Here is a 21,615-nt window from a genome sequence, read left to right as displayed (position 1 = left end):
CATTAACAATCTGCATTAGGCAGATGATACAACCTTGCTTGCTGAAAGTGAAGAGGACTTGAAGCACTTACTAATGAAGATCAAAGACCACAGCCTTCAGTATGGATTACACCTCAACATAAAGAAAACAAAAATCCTCACAACTGGACCAATGAGCAACATTATGATAAACGGAGAAAAGGTTGAAGTTGTCAAGGATTTTATTTTACTTGGATCCACAATCAACAACCACGGAAGCAGCAGTCAAGAAATCAAAACACGCATTGCATTGGGCAAATCTGCTGCAAAGGACCTCTTCAAAGTGTTGAAGAGCAAAGATGTCACCCTGAACACTAAGGTGCACCTGACCCAAGCCATGGTATTTTCATTCGCATCATATGCATGTGAAAGCTGGACAATGAATAAGGAAGACCGAAGAAGAGTTGACACTTTTGAATTGTGGTGTTGGCAAAGAATATTGAATATACCATGGACTGCCAAAAGAACGAACACATCTGTCTTGGAAGAAGTGCGGCCAGAATGCTCCTTAGAGGCAAGGATGGCGAGACTGCGTCTTACATATTTTGGACATGTTGTCAGGACGGATGAGTCCCTGGAGAAGGACGTCATGCTTGGCAGAGTACAGGGTCAGTGGAAAAGAGGAAGACCCTCAAAAAGGTGGATTGACACAGTGGCTGCAACAATGAGCTCAAGCATAACAACTATTGTGAGGATGGCGCGGGAACGGGCTGTGTTTTGTTCTGTTGTGCATAGGGTCACTATGAGTCGGAACCAACTCGACATCACCTAACAACAACAGGGGTAAATAATAAGGTAACCAAAAGGAGACAAAGTATTCTACTCATCAAAATAAAATACAAGAAAAAACACACAGCCGAAACAAAATCAACAACAAAGAGTATGAGGAAGGGACTATATATAATTTACTCAGCACATAAAATTAAGTGGGAAAAAGAAACTGTTAATAACACACACAGAGAGACATCAAAATGATAACATTAAATTCATACACATCCATAATCACGCTGAATATAAACGGACTAAATGTACCAATAAAGAGACAGAGAGTGGCAGAATGGATTAAAAAACACGGTCTGTCTGTATGCTGCCTACAAGAGACACCTTAAACTTCGAGACACAAACAAACTAAAACTCAAAGAATGGAAAAAATACATCAAGCAAACAACAATCAAAAAAGAGCAGGAGTGGCAATATTAATTTCTGACAAACAGGCTTTAAAGTGAAGTCCATCATAAAGGGTAACAAATGACACTATATAATCATTAAAATTATTTTTTTATAAAAAGAAGATATAACCATATTTAATGTTTATGCACCCAATGATAGGGCTAAAAGATACATAAAACAAACTCTATCAGCATTGAAAAGTGAGATAGACAGCTCCACAATAATAGTAGGAGACTTCAACACATCACTTTCAGGAAAGGACAGGACATCCAGAACGAAGATCAATAAAGACGCAGACGATCTAAATGACACAATCAACCAACATGACCTCATAGACCTACAGCAAACAAGTATACTTTCTTTTCTAGTGCACATGGAACATTCTCTAGCATAGACCACATATTAGGTCATAAAGCAAGCCTTAGAAGAATCCAAAACGTGTAAATATTACAAAGCATCTTCTCTGACCATAACGTTATAAAAGTGGAAATCAATAACAGAACAAACAGGGAAAAGAAATCAAACACTTGGAAACTGAACAATACCCCGCTCAGAAAAGATTGGATTATAGAAGACATTAAGGATGAAATAAAGGATTGCATAGAATTCAATGAGAATGAAAACACTTCCTATCAGAACCTTTTGGACACAGTGAAAACAGTGCTCAGAGGTCAATTTATATCAATAAATGCACACATACAAAAAAGAAGAATGGGCCAAAATCTAAGAATTATCCCTACAACTTGAATAAATATAAAGAAAACAACAAAAGAAACCCTCAAGCACCAGAAGAAAACATTTAATAAAAATTAGAGCTGAACTAAATGAAATAGAAAACAGAAAAACAATTGAAAGAATTAACAAGACCAAAAGGTGGTTCTTTGAAAAAATTAAAAAAAATTGATAAACCATAGGCCAAACTCACCAAAGTAAAACAGGAGAGGAAACAAATAACCTGAATAAGAATTGAGATGGGTGATATTACAACAGACCCAACTGAAATTAAAAGAATCGTATCAGATTACCATGAAAAATTGTACTCTAACAAATTGGAAAACCTAGAAGAAATGGATGAATTCCTAGAAACACCCTATCTACCTAAACTAACACAAACACAGGTAGAACAGCTAAGTTGACAGATAACAAAAGAAGAGATTGAAAAGATAATCAAAAAACTCCCAACAAAAAAAGTCCTGGCTCTGACAGCTTCACTGCACGGTTCTACCAGACTTTCAGAGAAGAGGTTACTCCACTACTACTAAAGGTATTTCAGACCATAGAAGAGGAAGAAATACTCCCAAACTCATTCTATGAAGCCAGCATATCCCTGATACCAAAATGAGCTGAAGACACCTAAAAAAGAAAATTACAGACCTATATCCCACATGAACTGATACGCAACAATCCTCAACAAAATTCTAGCCAAGAGAATTCAACAACATGTCAAAAAAATAATTCACCATGACCAAGTGGGATTCATACCAGGTATGCGGGTTTAACATTAGAAAAACAGTTAATGTAATCCACGACATAAATAAATAAAAGACAAGAATCACATGATTTTATCAACTGATGCAGAAAAGGCATTTGACAAATTCAACACCCATTCAGCATAAAAACTCTCAGCAAAATAGGAATTGAAGGAAAATTCCTCAACATAACAAAGGGCATGTATACAAAGCCAACAGCCAACATCATCCTAAATGGAGAGAGCCTGAAAACATTCCCATTGAGATCGGGAACCAGACAAGGATGCCCTTTATCACTGCTGTTATTCAACATTGTGCTAGAGGTTCTAGCCAGAGCACTTAGGCTAGACAAAGAAACAAAGGGCATCCGGATTGGCAAGGAAGAAGAAAAATTATATCTATTTTCAGACGACATGATCTTATACACAGAAAACCCTAAGGAATCCTCCAGAAAACTACTGAAACTAATAGAAGAGTTCAGCAGAGTATCGGGATACAAATAGACATACAAAAATCAGTTGGATTCCTCTACACCCACAAAAAGAACTTCAAAGAGGAAATCACCAAATCAATACCATTTACAGCAGCCCCCAAGAAGATAAAATACTTAGGAATAAATCTTACCAGAGATGTAAAAGACCTTTACAAAGAAAACTGCAAAACACTTCTGCAAGAAACCAAAAGAGACCTACTTAAGTGGAAAAACCTACCTTGCTCATGGACAGGAAGCCTTAAAGTTATAAAAATGTCCATGTTGCCCAAAATGATCTATGTATTTAATGCAATTCCAATCCAAATTCCATGACATTCTTTAATAAAATGGAAAAACAAATCCCCAACTTCATAAGGAAAGGAAAGGAAAGAGGCCCCGGATAAGTAAAGCATTAATGAAAAAGAAGAACAAAGTGGGAGGCCTTACTCTACCTGATTTTAGGACCTATTATACTGCCACAGTAGTCAAAACAGCCTGGTACTTGTACAAAAGCAGATACTTAGACCAACGGAACCGAATTGAGAATCCAGACATAAATCCATCCATACATGAGCAGTTGATATTTGACAAAGGCCTGAAAACAGTTAAATGGGAACAAGACAGTCTTTTTAAAAATGGTGCCAGCATAACTGGATATCCATCTGCAAAAAAATGAACCAAAACCCATACCTCACTCCATGTACAAGAACAAGCTCAAAACAGATCAAAGACCTATGTATAAAATCTAAAACGACAGAGATCATGAAAGAAAAAATAGGGACAACGTTAAGAGAAACAGTACACAAAACATTACTAAAAATGCAGAAGACAAAGTAGATAACTGGGAGCTCCTAAAAATCAAACACCTACACTCATCCAAAGACTTCAAAAAAGTAAAAAGATTACCTACAGATTGAGAAAACGTTTTTAGCTATGACATTTCTGATCAACACCTGTTCTCTAAAATCTACATGACAGTGTAAAAACTCAACTGAAAAACACAAACAACCCAATTTAAAAAATGGGCAAAAGACGCTTCACTAAAGAAGACATTCAGGTAGCTAACAACATGAGGAAATTCTCACGATCATTAGCCATTAGAGAAATGCAAACCAAAACTACAACGAGATTCCATCTCACTCCAGCAAGGCTGGCATCAATCCAAAAAACACAAAACAATAAATGTTGGAGAGGCTGTGGAGAGATTGGAACACTTATACGCTGCAGGTGGGAACGTAAAATGGTACAACCACTTTGGAAATCCATTTGGCGCTTCCTTAAAAAGCTAGAAATAGAGCTACCATACGATTCAGCAATCCCACTCCTTGGAATATATCCAAGAGAAATAAGAGCCTTTACATGAACAGATATATGCACTCCCATGTTTATTGCAGCACTGTTTACAATAGCAAAAAGATGGAAGCAACCAAGGTGCCTATCAACAGATGAATGGATAAATAAATTATGGTATAGTCACACAATGGAACAGTACGCATCGATAAAGAACAGTGAGGAATCTGTGAAACATTTCATAACATGGAAGAAACTGGAAGGCATTATGCCGAGTGAAAATAGCCAGTTGCAAAAGGACAAATATTGTATAAGACCACTATTATAAGAACTTGAGAAATAGTTTAAACTGAGAAGAAAACACTCTTTTGTGGTTATGAGAGGGGGAGCGGGGAGGGGGAGAGAGGGGCATTCACTAATTAGATAGTATATAAGAACTACTTTAGGTGAAGGGAAAGACAGCACAGAATAGAGAGGAGGTCAGCACAATTGGACTAAACCAAAAGCAAAGAAGTTTCCTGAATAAACTGAATGTTTCGAAGGTCAGCGTAGCAGGGGCAGTGGTTTGGGGACCATGGTTTCAGGGGACATCTAAGCCAATTGGCATAATAAAATCTATTAAGAAAACATTCTGCATCCCACTTTGAAGAGTGGTGTCTGGGGTCTTAAACACTAGCAAGCAGCCATCTAAGATGCATCAATTGGTCTCAGCCCACCTTCATCAAAGGAGAATGAAGAACACCAAGGACACAAGGTGATTATGAGCCCAAGAGACAGAAAGGGCCACATGAACCAGAGACTACATCAGCCTGAGACCAGAAGAACTAGATGGTGCCCGGCTACAACCAATGACTGCCCTGACAGGGAAAACAACAGAGAACCCCTGAGGGAGCAGGAGAGCAGTGGGATGCAGACCCCAAATTCTCATAAGACCAGACTTAATGGTCTGACTGAGACTGGAAGGACCCCAGTGGTCATGATCCCCCATCTGTTGATGGACACCTTGGTCGCTTCCATCTTTTTGCTATTTCTGTAGGATATAGTCCAAGGAGTGGGATTGCTGGATGGTATGGTATTTCTATTTCTAGTTTTTTAAATAAGTGCCAAATCGACTTCCAAAGTGGTTGTACCGTTTTACATTCTCACCAGCAATGTAGAAGTGTTCCAGTCTCTGCACAACCTCTCCAACATTTATTGTTTTGTGTTTTTTGGATTAATGCCCACCTTGTTGGAGTGAAATGGAATACCAGTGTAGTTTGGATTTGCATTTCTCTAATGGCTAATGATTACGAGCATTTCCTCATGTGTCTGTTAGCTATCTGAATGTCTTCTTTAGTGAAGTACCTGCTGATATCTTTTGTCCATTTTAATCGGGTTATTTGGCTTTTTGTAGTTGAGTTTTGCAGTACCACGTAGATTTTAGAGATCAGATAGATACGTCATAGCTAAAAACTTTTTCCCAGTCTGTAGGTAATCTTTTTACTCTTTTGGTGAAGTCTTTGGATGAGCATAGGTGTTTGACTTTGGGGAGCTCGCAGTTATCTAGTTTCTCTTCTATATTGTTAGTAATGTTTGGTTTACAGTTTATACCATGCATTAGGGCTCGTAGCATTGTCCCTATTTTTTCTCCCATGGTCTTTATCATTTTTGACTTGATATTTAGGACTTTGAGGTATTTTGAGTTAATTTTTTTTCTCTGTGGATGGTGTGAGATACGGGTCTTCTTTCTTTTTTTTTTTTTTTGCAGATGGATATCCAGTTATGCCAGCACCATTGGCTAAACGGAGTGTCTTTTCTCCATTTAACTGAGTTTGGGTCTTTGTTAAATATCAGCTGCTCACATGTGGATGTATTTATGTTGGGATTCTCCATTCTGTTCCATTGGTCTATGTATCTGTTTTTGTACAAGTACCAGGCTGTTTTGACTGTCATTAGGTAGAGTGAGGCCTCCCACTTTGTTCTTCTTTTTCAGCAATGCTTTACTTATCCAGGGCCTTCTTCTCTTCCATATGAAGTTTGTGATTTCTTTCTCCATCTTATTAAAAAATGTTGTTGGAATTTGGGTCAGAATTGCATTGTATCTATGGATAGCTTTTGGGAGAACAGACATTTTTACAATGTTAAGTCTTCCTATCCATGAGCAAGGTATGTTTTTCCACTTATGAAAGTCTTTTTGGTTTCTTGCAGTAGTGTCTTGTAGTTTTCTTTGTATAGGTCTTTTACGTCTCTGGTTGGATTTATTCCTAGGTATTTTATCTTGTCGGGGGCTACTGTAAATGGTTTTGATTTCGTGATTTCTTCTCTGATGTTCTTTTTGATGGTGTGTGGTGTGTGTGACGGAATTCAATTGATTTTTGTATGTTTATCTTGTATCCCAATACTCTGCTGAACCCTTCTATTAGTTTCAGTAGTTTTCTTGAGGATTTTTTAGGTTTTTCTGTGTATAAGATCATGTCATCTGCAAATAGAGTTACTTTTACTTCTTCCTTTCCAATCTGGATGCCCTTTATTTTCTTTTTGTAGCCTAATTGCTCTGGCTAGGACTTCCAGCTCAATGTTGAATAAGACTGGTGGTAAGTCTCATCCTTGTCTGGTTTCTGTTCTCTAGGGGATTACTCTCAAACTCACTCCATTTAGGATGATGGTGGCTGTTGGCTTTATATAAATGCCCTTTATTGTGTTGAGGAATTTTCCTTCTATTCCTATTTTGCTGAGAGTTTTTATCCTGAATCGGTGTTGAACTTTGTCAAATGCCTTTTATGCATCAATTGATAAAATCATGTGATTCTTGTCTTTTATTTGTTTATGTCGTGGATTACATTAATTGTTTTTCTGATGTTGAACCATCCCTGCATACCTGGTATGAATCCCACTTGGTCATGGTGAATTATTTTTTTGACATGTTGTTGAATTCTATTGGCCAGAATTTTGTTGAGGATTGTTGCGTATCAGTTCATGAGGGACATAGGTCTGTAATTTTCTTTTTTGTGGTGTCTTCAGCTCATTTTGGTATCAGGGATATGCTGGCTTCATAGAATAAGTTTGGGAGTATTTCGTCCTCTTCTATGGTCTGAAATACCTTTAGTAGTAGTGGAGTAACCTCTTCTCTGAAAGTCTGGTAGAACCGTGCAGTGAAGCTGTCAGAGCCAGGACTTTTTTTGTTGGGAGTTTTTTGATTATCTTTTCAATCTCTTCTTTTGTTATCTGTCAACTTAGCTGTTCTACCTGTGTTTGTGTTAGTTTAGGTAGATAGTGTGTTTCTAGGAGTTCACCCATTTCTTCCAGGTTTTCCAATTTGTTAGAGTACAATTTTTCATAGTAATCTGATACGATTCTTTTAATTTCATCTGGGTCTGTTGTAATATCACCCATCTCATTTCTCATTTGGGTTATTTGTTTCCTGTTTTTCTTTTGTCAGCCTAGCCAATGGTTTACAAACTTTGTTATTTTTTTCAAATAGCCAGCTTTTTGTTTGTTAACTCTTTTAATTGTTTTCTGTTCTCTAATTCATTTAATGCTGCACTAATTTTTATTATTTATTTTCTTCTGGTTCCTGAGGGTTTCTTTTTTTACTCTCTTTATTTGTGTCCAAGTTGTAGGGACAGTTCTTTGATTTTGGCCCTTTCTTCTTTTTGTATGTGTTCATTTATTGACATCAGTTGACCTCTGAGCACTGCTTTTGCTGTATCCCAAAGGTTCTGATAGGAAGTGTTTTCATTCTCATTGGATTCTATGAGTTTGTTTATTCCCTCCTTAATGTCTTCTATAATCCAGTCTTTTTGGAGCAGGGTATTGTTCCATTTCCAAGTATTTGATTTCTTTTCCCTGGTTTTTCTGTTTTTGTCTTCTACTTTTATGGCCTTATGGTCTGAGAAGATGCTTTGTAATATTTCGATGTTTTGGATTCTGCTAAGGCTTGCTTTATGACCTAGTATGTGGTCTATTCTAGAGAATATTTCATGTGCACTAGAAAAGAAAGTGTACTTTGCAGCTGTTGGGTGGAGTTTTCTGTATGTCTGTGAGGTCAAGCTCGTTGATTGTGGCATTTAGATCTTCTGTGTCTTTACTGAGCTTCTTACTGGATGTCCTATCCTTCACCAAATGTGGTGTGTTGAAGTCTCCTACTATAATTCCAGAGCTGTCTATCTCACTTTTCAATGCTGTTAGAGTTTGTTTTATGTAACTTGCAGCCCTGTCATTGCGTGCATATGTATTTAATATGGTTATATCTTCCTAGTAAATTGTCCCTTTAATCATTAGATAGTGTCTTTCCTTATCCTTTGTGGTGGATTTAACTTTAAAGTCTATTTAGTCAGAAATTAATATTGCCACTCCTGCTTGTTTTTGATTGTTGTTTGCTTGATGTATTTTTTCCATCCTTTGAGTTTTAGTTTGTGTCTCTAAGTCTAAGGTGTGTCTCTTGTAGACAGCATATAGCTGAATTATGTTTTTTTATCCAATCTATGACTCTCTGTCTCTTTATTGGTGCATTTAGTCCATTTACATTCAGAGTAATTATAGATAGGTATGAATTTAGTGCTGTCATTTTGATGCATTTTTCTGTATTGTTTACAGTTTCATTTTCCACTTATTTTTTTGTTCTGAGAACTTTTTCTTTGTAAATTGTGTGTTCGTCTTTTTCGTTGTAGATGAATTTGTTTTTGCTGAGTCTTTATGTTTACCTTGGTTTTTATTTTGAAGTTTGGGATTGTTAGTCTTATTTGTGGTTACCTTAATATCTACCCCTGTTTTTCTAAGTATGAACCTACTTTGTACCTCCCTACATTGCTTTGATTTCCTCTCCATATGGAAGGTTTATGCCTGCTGTATTTCATCCCTCTTTATTGATTATTGTCATCTTTTACATAATGATGTCAGTGATTCCATGTTTTGAGCATTTTTTAAAATCTTATTTAATTTTTGTGATTTCCCTATCTTAGTTGATATCAGGATGCTCTGTTCTGTGTCCTTGTGTTGTGTTGATATCTGATATTATTGGCTTCCTATCCAGAGAATTCCCTTAAGTACTTCTTGTAGTTTTGGTTTGTTTTTTGCAAATCCTCTAAGCTTGTGTTTATTTCTAAATGACTTAATTTCCCCTTCATATTTGAGAGAGAGGTTTGTTGGATATATGATTCTTGGCTAGCAATTTTTCTCCTTCAGTGCTGTGTGTATGTCATCCCATTGCCTTCTTGCCTGCATGTTTTCTGCCGAGTAGTTGGAACTTATTCGTATTCATTCTACTTCGTAGGTAACTTTTCATTTATCCCTGGCTGCTCTTAAAATTTTCTCTTATCTTTGGTTTTGCAATTTTGATGATAATATGTTTTGGTGATTTTCTTTTGGGATCTGCCTTTTATGTGGTTCAATGAGCATCTTGGATAGATAACCTTTCATTTTCCGCCATGTCAGGGAAGTTTTCTGCCAACAAATCTTCAATAATTCTCTCTGTATTTTCTGTTCTCCCTTCCTCTTCTGGAATTCTAATCACACACAAGTTGTTCTTGATAGAGTCCTACTTGATTCTTAGTGTTTCTTCATTTTTCTAAATTCTTTTATCTGATTTTTCTTCAACTACATTGGTGCCAAGTGCCTTATCTGCCATCTCCACAATTCTGCATTTCAATTCCTCAATTCTGCTTCTCTGACTTCCTATTGATTTGTCTAATTCTGTCATTTTATTGTTAATCTTTTGGGTTTCTGAATGCTGTCTCTCTATGGATTCTTGCAGCCTATTAAATTTTTCATTACGTTCTTGAATAATCTTTTTAATTTCTTCAACTGCTTTATCTGTGTGTTCCTTGGCTTTTTTTGTACATTGCCTGATTTCATTCCTGATGTTGTCCCTGAAGTCTTGAAGTGTTCGGTATGCTAATCCTCTGTATTCTACATCTGCCAATTCCAGGATACATTTTCCTCTAGGAGAGACCTTGATTCTCTATTTTGGGAGTTTGTAGAAGCAATCATGGTCTGCTTCTTTATGTGATTTGATATTGACTGCTGTCTCTGAGCCATCTATAAGTTATTGTAATAATTTATTTTATGTTTGCTGACAGTGTCCTTTTTGTTTTGCTTTGTTTCGATATACTCAGATAGGCTACTAGAGTATGCTAACTTGGTCACTGGAGCCCTTGAAGCACTAATGTCCTGTTACCAGATGGTTAGAACTGTTACCAGGTAAATAAGCCTATGAGTCCATTCACTATTCTTTAATAGAATCAGCTCAGGTGTCCTGACAGTCAGCCACCTACTGTGTGGTTTAAGCTCTCACCTACTATCTTAGAGGAGTAGTGGTGATGGTTGTATACACTGGTTTCTGGTAGCGGCAGGGGGTCGCACCCTGAGGAGAGTAGGGTGCTGACAGCTTTCCCCCAACTGTCAGTGAGGATGTAGCGTCTCTGTTCCCTAGAGTGCTCTGTTGGGTGGACTCTGCAGCTGTGCCTTAGGCACCCAATGCTTATATCCGTAAAGACTGGTAGGCACCATTATCCTCAGATCGCTTTCGCGTGGTGCTAGGTGGCATGGATTAAGCCTCAGCCCTCCGGTCTGTACTGTGGGTAGGTGAAGGCTCTGTTTAATAAGTAGAGCAGTATCAGACCTCCAAAACCTGCCTCACCATCACACAGCTGAAACAATTACAGTCAGACCTCTAACAGATTTGCCTTTGCATTATAATAGCCACCTGGTTTAGGGAACATAATTTTGAGGTTAATGAATAGCTTGAACGTGATGAATGCATTCTAACAAATATATCTCATCAATTTAATCTGTATATTGAGGTGTTTATGACATTTTACTTCTTTTGTTGTAGGTTACCCTTGAGTCATCAGATTATTAACCACCTGATAAATCCACTAGAATCCTTCCTACCTACTTAAGGTGGCCTAGTGAATCCAGGGTTTCTGATAAATGCACTCATTTTAATACAATGAGCTCAGTGTAAAATCATGTGTTTCCTTCCCTGACTTTTGTTATGAGAATCCATTTGAAAATAATTTTTCATATTTATGATCAAATTAATGAGCAAAATATTGTAAAACTTTTAATATCTATGCTCTCCTTCTAAGTAAGAATTTTTCATCCCATGGATAATGGCAGATCTGATACATGTTATACACTAAAAGACAGTCTAGGAGTGGTAAATACACTCATAAGAAGAATTTTAAAGGCAACTACTTCAGGTGAGGTAATCAGTGAGTTCTAAATAATGCATGACCAATCTCATGAGGTAGAGGAAGAGGGATGCTTCTGTTGGCAAAGGAGGTTGGGTGGAACTTTTAGATTCAGGTACGCAGAGTCATTGACATTCACAGAGACAGTGTCATCTCAGTTCAAAATTCTTCCATCTATTTGTTGATTCATTTAACAAACATTTTACTGACTGAGTGATCTACATCAAGCCATTTGGCAGGCAATTCTGAGCAAAATGTTCTCTTTGCTCACAAAATGCTCGTAATTTATCAAGAGAAAAGATGTTTTGGTAAGTTGTAAAAATTGCTATCATATTGATAATCATACCACTAGGCTTCTCCTTCTACTAGGCTTGTGTCATCCTAAATAACTACTTGTGAAATAAAAAATTAGACAGTGAAAAACTTATGAATAGCAGCTGAACATTGTCTAATATAATGCTGGAAGGTTGGAAGCCCCTCAGGTTGGAAGGCACTCAGATTATGACTGGGGAAAAGCTGCCTCCTCAAGGTACACTCGACCTTAATGACGTAGATGGAGTCAAGCTTTTAGGACCTTCATTTGCTGGTATGGCATGACTCAGAATTAGAAGAACCAGCTGCAAGCATCCACTAATAATCAGCATGGAATTTATGAAGTATGAATCTAGGGAAATTGAAAGTCAACAAAAATTGTATGAAACGTATAAAGATCAATATCCTAGGCATTAGATAGCTGAAAAGGACTAGTAGTTGCCGTTTGGGTTAAGGCAATCGTATGGTCTACTATGCCAAGAATGACAAATTGAAGAGGAACAGCATCACATTCATCGTCAAAAAGAACATTTCAAGATCTATCCTGAAGTACAATGCTGTCAGTATTAGAAAAATATCGACGTGCCTACAAGGAAGACCAGCTAATACGACAATTATTCGAATTTAAGAATCAACCACTAAGGCCAAAGAGGAGGAAATTGAAGATTTTTACCAATTTCCAAATCTAAAATTGATCAAACATACTGGTAATTACTGGTGATTGAAATGCGAAAGTTGGAAACAAAGAAGAAGGATTGATCAATAGTTGGAATATGTGGCTTTGGTGATAGAAATGACACCAGAGATCCTGTGATAGAGTTTTGCAAGACCAACAACTTCTTCACAGCAATTATCTTTTTTTCAATAACATAAATTGCAACGATACACTTGGATCTCACCAGACAGATTGCACAGGAATCAAATTGACTCCATCTGTAGAAAGAGGCAATGGAAAAGCTCAATATCATCAGTCAGAACAAGGCCGGGGCCGACTTCAGAACAGATCATCAACTGCTCATATGTAAGTTCACGTTGAAGCTGAAGAAAATTAGATCAAATCCACAAGAGCCAAAATACCACCTTGAGTATCCCACCTGAATTTAGACACTATTCCAAGAATAGATTTGATGCACTGAACACTAATGACTGAAGACCAGACAAGTTGTGGAACGACATTAAGGACATCAGACACGAAGAATGCAAAAGGTCATTAAAAAGGAAAGACCAAAATGGATGTCAGAAGAGACTCTGAAACTTGCTCTTGAATTTTGAGTAGCTAAAGCGAATGGAAGGAATGAGGAAGTAAAATAGTTGAACAGAAGATTTCAAAGGGTGGCTTGAGAAGACATAGTAAAGTATTATAGGGAAATGTACAAAGACATGGTATTAGAAACCAAATGGAAAGAACACACTCAGCATTTCTCAAGCTGAAAGAACTGAAGAATAAATTCAAGCCTTGAGTTGCAATATTGAAGGATTCTGCTGGGAAAATACTGAACAATGGAGGAAGCATCAAAAGAAGATGGAAGGAATACACAGAGCCACTGTATCAAAAAGAATTGGTCAATGATCAACCATTTTAGGAGGCAGGATATGGCCAAGAACCAATGGTAGTGAAGGAAGAAGTCCAAGCTGCACTGAAGGCATTAAGAAAAAAAGGGTCCAGGAATTAAGAGCTACCAATTGAGTTGTTTCAACAAATGGATGCAGTACTAGAGGTGTTCACCTGTCTATGCCAAGAAATTTGGAAGACAGCTACCTGGCCAGACAAAAGTGCCCATTCCAATGAACGGTGATCCCACAGAAAGTGGAAATTATCAAACAATATCATTAATATCACACACAAGTAAAATTTTGCTGAAGATCATTCAAAAGCAGTGGCGACAGTACATTATGGGAACTGCCAGAAATTCAAACTGGATTAAGAAGAGGACATAAAACAAGGGTTATCGTTGCTGTGTAGATCATAACAAATTATGGATAACACTACAAAGAATGGGAATTCCAGAACACTTAATTGTGCTTATAAGGAAACTGTACATGGACCAAGAGGCAGTTGTTCAAACAGAACAAGGGGGTTCAGCAAGGTTTAAAATCAGAAAAGGTGTATATCAGGGTCATATCCTTTCACCATATTCATTGAATCTGTATGCTGAGCAAATAATCCAAGAAGATGGAGTATATTAAGAAGAATGTGACATCTGGATTGGAGGAAGAATCATTAACAACCTGTGATATGCAGAGGACATGACCTTACTTGCTGAAAACCAAGAGGACTTCAAGCACTTACTGATGAATATCAAAGACTAGAGCCTTCAGTATGGATTACACCTCAAAATAAAAAACAACAACAAAAAAACCCAAATCCAAAACTCTTCACAACTGGACCAATTAGCAGTATCACGATAAATGGAGAAAAGATTGAAGTTGTCAAGGATTTCATTTTACTTGGATTCACAATCAACGCCCACAGAAGCAGCAGTCAAGAAATCAAAGGATGCATTGTACTAGGAAAACTGCTGCAAAAGACCTCTTTAAAGTGCTCAAAAGCAAAGATGTTACTTTAAGGACCAAGATGTGTCTGACCCAAGCCATAGTATTTTAACTCACCTCATTTTTTCATATGCAGGCGAAAGAAGGACGATGAATAAGGAAGATCAAAGAAGAACTGATGACTTTGAATTATGGTGTTGGCAAAGAATACCACGGACTGACAGAAGAATGAACAAATCCTACTTGGAAGAAGTTCAGCCAGAATGCCCCTTAGAAGCAAACATGGTGACACATTATCTCACATGCTTTGGACATGTTATCAGGTGGGACCAGTACCTTGAGAAGGACATCATGCTTGGAAAAGTAGAGGGTCAGAGAAAAAGAAGATTCTCAATTAGATGGATTGACACAGCAGCTGCAAAAATGGGCTCAAACATAGCGGTGATTTTGTGAATGGGGAAATACAGCCTGTGTTTCTTTCTGTTGTACGTGATGTCGCTGAGTCACAACCAACTGATGGTAACTAACAACAACACAAATATTTGTTCTCAAGTACTTGGTTGGGCAACAATCTAGCTAACCGAATTTTAATATATTGCATAATGGAGTCCAGAAAATGTTTCCTGTTTGAGATAAAACCTCTGATCAGAAGAATTACTCATAAAGATTGAGGGTAGTGAAGAATCAGAATCTTGTTGACGTGTCATATAGTGTTTAAATCATTTCTAGTTATCTGTTGGAATAATGTCCCCTCAGATTTGTATTTAAAGCAATTTACAATTTTTAGCTTATTATTATTATATGTAATTGGTAGATCCTCAACACCAGTCTCCATAAGAGATTACTTTTCCTTCCTTCCTTTTATTTTAATTAACTCCTTTGAGTCTCTTATGAACAACCTGATAAAACTGTAACAAGTGTGCAATTTTGTGCACAATTGCAAACATAGTCATTCTTTGTTATGAAAAGTGGGTTCCTTTAATCTGAGAGCGTTCCTAAAATATTCTTCTCTTAGAAAAACATATTTTCATTTAAGTTTAAGTAATTAAGGGAAAAAAGTAGAGAAAAATTCTATCTGGCAATTAGAAAGCATATTCTAATTGAGTTATCGATAGTATCCTGGTCCTGTGACTTTTGTAGAGTATGTGAAATTGGGAAATATTAACAGATGGGTATACTTTCCCAATTGCCCCTCTGATTTAAAGCCTTCTCAAGAAAAACACTGGAATTAAAGTTCTTATTCAAATAACTGAATGTTTTCTAATATTACAAAAGCAATAATATTCATCATTTATTGTTTGACTTTTGTTTATACCATATGCCCTTAGGGGAAAAAGAGTATCAACACTCCCTGCATACGGCAAATCACTTGTAATTTGGAATAAATGTCTAGATAATAAAATTAGACAACTCTACACATACAATGGTAATTACCATTGACATCTCAGGCGTCACATATTTTCTATATGTAGATGCAGTACTCAAAGCTGTCAGAATATACAGGGATACATATAAACTGTAGCATGATAGATTTTTTAAAAATAATTTTTATTGTGCTTTAAGTGAAAATTTACAAATCAAGTCAGTCAGTCACATATAAGCTTATATACACCTTACTACATACTCCCATTTACTCTCCCCCAATGAGCCAGCCCGCTCCCTCCTGCCAGTCTCTCCTTTCGTGACCGTTTTGCCAGTTTCTAACCCTCTCTACCCTCCCATCTCCCCTCCAGACAGGGGATGCCAACACAGTCTCAAGTGTCCACCTGATACAAGTAGCTCACTCTTCATCAGCATCTCTCTCCAACCCATTGTCCAATCCCTTCCATGTCTGATGAGTTGTCTTCGGGAATGGTTCCTGACCTGGGCCAAGAGAAGTTCTGGGGACCATGACCGCCGGGATTCTTCTAGTCTCAGTCAGACCATTAAGTCTGGTCTTTTTATGAGAATTTGGGGTCTGCATCCCACTGATCTCCTGCTTCCTCAGGGGTTCTCTGTTGTGCTCCCTGTCAGGGCAGTCATCGGTTGTGGCCGGGCACCATCTAGTTCTTCTGGTCTCAGGATGATGTAAGTCTGTAGTTCATGTGGCCCTTTCTGTCTCTTGGGCTCATAGTTATCGTGTGACCTTGGTGTTCTTCATTCTCCTTTGATCCAAGTGGGTTGAGACCAACTGATGCATCTTAGATGGCCACTTGTTAGCTTTTAAGACCCCAGATGCCACACTTCAAAGTGGGATGCAGAATGTTTTCATAATAGAATTTATTTTGCCAATTGATTTAGAAGTCCCTTTAAGCCATAGTCCCCAAATCCCCGCCCTTGCTCTGCTGACCTTCAAAGCATTCAGTTTATCCCAGAAACTTCTTTGGTTTTGGTCCAGTCCAGTTGAGATGAACTTCCCTGTATTGAGTGTTGTCCTTCCCTTCACCTAAAGTAGTTCTTATCTACTAGGTAATCAGTAAATAACCATTTCCCACCCCCCTCCCTCCACCTCTCGTAACCACAAAAGTATGTGTTCTTCTCAGTTTATACTATTTCTCAAGATATTATAATATCAGTCTTATACAATATTTGTCCTTTTGCATCTAAGTTCACTCAACGTAATGCCTTCCAGGTTCCTCCATGTTATGAAATGTTTCACAGATTCGTCACCGTTCTTTATCAATGCATAGCATTCTATTGTGTGAATATACCATAATTTATTTAACCATTCATCTATTGATGGACACCTTGGTTGTTTCCACGTTTTGCTATCGTAAACAGTGCTGCAATAAACATGGGTGTGCATATATCTGTTCACGTAAAGGCTCTTATTTCTCTAGGGTATATTCCGAGGAGTGGGATTTCTGGGTTGTATGGTAGTTCTATTTCTAATTTTTTAAGAAAATGCCAGATAGATTTCCAAAGTGGTTGTACCATTTTACATTCCCACCAGCAGTGTATAAGAGTTCCAATTTCTCCGCAGCCTCTCCAACATTTATTATTTTGTGTTTTTTGGATTAATGACAGCCTTGTTGGAGTGAGATGGAATCTCATCGTAGTTTTAATTTGCATTTCTCTAATGGCTAATGATCGAGAGCATTTTCTCGTGTATCTCTTAGCTGCCTGAATATCTTCCTTAGTGAAGTGCGTGTTCATATCCTTTGCCCACTTTTTGATTGGGTTATTTGTCTTTTTGTGGTTGAGATTTAACAGAATCATATAGATTTTAGAGATCAGGCGCTGGTCGGAGAAGTCATAGCTGAAAATTTTTTCCCAATCTGTAGGTGGTGTTTTTCCTCTTTTGGTGAAGTCTTTAGATGAGCATAGGTGTTTGATTTTTAGGAGCTCCCAGTTATCTGGTTTCTCTTCGTCATTTTTGGTAATGTTTTGTATTCTGTTTATGCCTTGTATCAGGGCTTCTAACGTTGTCCCTATTTTTTGTTCCATGATCTTTATCGTTTTTGAATTCATGTTTAGTTCTTTGATCTATTTGGAGTTAGTTTTCGTGCATGGTGTGAGGTATGGGTCCTGTTTCATTTTTTTGCAAATGGATATCCAGTTATGCCAGCACCGTTTGTAAAAAGACTATCTTTTCCCCAATTAACTGACACTGGGCCTTTGTCAAATATCAGCTGCTCGTATGTGGATGGATTTATATCTGGGTTCTCAATTTTGTTCCGTTGGTCTATGTGCCTGTTGTTGTACCAGTACCAGGCTGTTTTGACTACTGTGGCTGTATAATATGTTCTAAAGTCAGGTAGAGTGAGGCCTCCCACTTTCTTCTTCTTTTTCAGTAATGCTTTATTTATCTGGGGCTTCTTTCTCTTCCGTATGAAGTCGATGATTTGTTTCTCCATCACATTAAAAAATGTCATTGGAATTTGGATCGGAAGTGCATTGTATGTATAGATGGCTTTTGGTAGAATAGACATTTTTACTCTGTTAAGTCTTCCTATCCCTGAGCAAGGTATGTTTTTCCACTTATGTAGGTCCCTTTTAGTTTCTTGCAGTAGTACCTTGTAGTTTTCTTTGTATAGGTCTTTTACATCTTTGATAAGATTTATTCCTAAGTATTTTATCTTCTTGGGTGCTACTGTAAATGGCATTGATTTGGTGATTTCCTCTTTGATGTACTTTTTGTTGGTGTAGAGAAATCCAACTGATTTTTGTATGTTTATCTGGTATCCCGATACTCTGCTGAACTCTTCTATTAGTTTCAGTAGTTTTCTGGAGGATTCCTTAGGGTTTTCTGTGTAGAAGATCATGTCGTCTACAAATAGAGATAATTTTACTTCTTCCTTGCCAATCCGGATGCCCTTTATTTCTTTGTCTAGCCTAATTGCTCTGGCTAGAACCTCTAGCACAATGTTGAATAAGAGCGGTGATAAAGGGCATCCTTGTCTGGTTCCCGTTCTCAAGGGAAATGCCTTCAGACTCTCTCCATTTAGAATGATGTTGGCTGTTGGCTTTGTATAGATGCCCTTTATTATGTTGAGGAATTTTCCTTCAATTCCTATTTTGCTGAGAGTTTTTATGATGAATGGGTGTTGGACTTTGTCAAAAGCCTTTTCTGCGTCAATTGATAAGATCCTGTGGTTTTTGTCTTTTGTTTTATTTATATGGTGGATTACATTAATGGTTTTTCTAATATTAAACCAGCCTTGCATACCTGGTATAAATCCCACTCGGTCGTGGTGTATTTTTTTTTTTTTTTGATATGTTGTTGAACTCTATTGGCTAGAATTTTGTTGAGGATTTTTGCATCTATGTTCATGAGGGATATAGGTCTGTAATTTTCTTTTTTTGTGATGTCTTTACTTGGTTTTGGTATCAGGGATATGGTGGCTTCATAGAATGAGTTAAGTAGTATTCCAATATTTTCTGTGCTTTGAAATACCTTTAGTAGTAGTGGTGTTAACTCTTTTCTGAAAGTTTGGTAGAACTCTGCAGTGAAGCCTTCCGGGCAAGGGCTTTTTTTTGTTGGGAGTTTTTTGATTACCGTTTCAATCTCTTTTTTCGTTATGGGTCTATTTAGTTGTTCTACTTCTGATTGTGTTGGTTTAGGTAGGTAATGTTTTTCTAGGAATTCATCCATTTCTTCTAGGTTTGCAAATTTGTTAGAGTACAATTTTTCGTAATAATCTGATATGATTCTTTTAATTTCAGTTGGGTCTGTTGTGATGTGGCCCTTCTCGTTTCTTATTCAGGTTATTTGTTTCCTTTCCTGTATTTCTTTGGTCAGTCTAGCCAATGGTTTATCAATTTTGTTAATTTTTTCAAAGAACCATCTTTTGGCTTTGTTAATTCTTTCAATTGTTTTTCTGTTCTCTAATTCATTTAGTTCAGCTCTAATTTTTATTATTTGTTTTCTTCTGGTGCCTGATGGATGCTTGTGTTGTGGGCTTTCTATTTGTTCAAGTTATAGGGACAGTTCTCTGCTTTTGGCTCTTTCTTCTTTATGTGTGTGTGCATTTATCGATATAAATTGGCCTCTGAGCACTGCTTTTGCTGTGTCCCAGAGGTTTTGATAGGAAGTGTTTTCATTCTCGTTGCTTTCTATGAATTTCTTTATTCCCTCCTGAATGTATTCTATAACCCAGTGGTTTTTGAGCAGGGTATTGTTCAGTTTCCAAGTATTTCATCTCTTTCCCCTTATTTTTCTGTTATTGATTTCCACCTTTATGGCCTTGTGGTCTGAGAAGGTGCTTTGTAACCTTTCGATGTTTTGGATTCTGCAAAGGTTTGTTTTATGACCTAATATGTGATCTATTCTAGAGAATGTTCCATGGGCACTAGAAAGAAAGTATACTTAGCAGCTGTTGGGTGGAGTGTTCTGCATAAGTCTATGCGGTAAAGTTGGTTGATTGTAGCAATTAGGTGTTCTGTGTCTCTATTGAGTGGTGTGTTGAAGTCTCCTACTCTAATTGTGGAGGTGTCTATCTCACTTTTCAGTTCTGTTAACGTTTGTTTTATGTATTTTGCAGCCCTGTCTTTGGGTGCATAAATATTTAATATGGTTATATCTTCCTGGTCAATTGTCCCTTTAATCATTATGTAGTGTCCTTCTTTATCCTTTGTGGTGGATTTAACTTTAAAGTCTATTTTGTCTGAAATTAATATTGCTACTCCTGCTCTTTTTTGCTTATTGTTTTCTTGATATATATTTTTTCCATCCTTTGAGTTTAGTTTGTTTGTTTCTCTAAGTCTAAGTTGTGTCTCTTGTAGGCAGCATATAGACGGATCTTGTTCCTTTATCCAGTCTGAAACTCTCTGTCTCTTTATTGGTGCATTTAGTCCATTTACATTCAGCGTAATTATAGATAAGTACGTGTTTAGTGCTGTCATTTTGATGCCTTTTTGTGTGTGTTGACAATTTCATTTTTCCACTTACTTTTTTGTTCTGAGACGTTTTTCTTTGTAAATTGTGTGTTCCTCATTTTCATAGTAGTCGAATTTATGTTTGCTGAGTCATTATGTTTTTCTTGGTTTTTATTTTGAGTTATGGAATTGTTAGACCTCTTTGTGGTTACCTTAATATTTACCTCTATTTTTCTAAGTAAAAACCTAACTTGTATTCTCCTATATTGCCTTGTTTCCCTCTCTACATGTCAGCTCTATGCCTCCTGTATTTAGTCCTTCTTTTTGAGTATTGTGATCTTTTACATAATGACTTCAATGATTCTCTGTTTTGAGCACTTTTTTCTTTTTAAAAATAATCTTAATTTGTTTTTGTGATTTCTCTATTTGAGTTGATATCAGGATGTTCTGTTCTGTGACCTTGTGTTGTGCTGGTATCTGACATTATTGATTTTCTGACCAATTTCCTTTAGTATTTCTTGTAGCTTTGGTTTGGTTTTTACAAATTCTCTAAGCTGGTGTTTCTCTGTAAATGTTTTAATTTCACCTTCATATTTGAGAGAGAGTTTTGCTGGATCCTTGGCTGGCATTTTTCTCCTTCAGTGCTCTATATATGTCATCCCATTGCCTTCTTGACTGCATCGTTTCTGCTGAATAGTCTGAACTTATTCTTATTGATTCTCCTTTGTAGGAGACCTTTCTTTTATCCCTGACTGATTTTAAAATTTTCTCTTTATGTTTGGTTTTGGCAAGGATGATGATAATATATCTTGGTGATTTTCTTTTCGGATCAGTCTTCTATGGGGTTCGATGAGCATCTTGGATAGATATCCTTTCATGATGTCATCATGATATCTTTCATGATGTCAGGGAAGTTTTCTGC

Source organism: Loxodonta africana, unplaced genomic scaffold (assembly GCF_030014295.1).
Source record: "Loxodonta africana isolate mLoxAfr1 unplaced genomic scaffold, mLoxAfr1.hap2 scaffold_31, whole genome shotgun sequence".
Taxonomy (NCBI): domain Eukaryota; kingdom Metazoa; phylum Chordata; class Mammalia; order Proboscidea; family Elephantidae; genus Loxodonta; species Loxodonta africana.
This window is presented reverse-complemented; position numbering follows the sequence as displayed.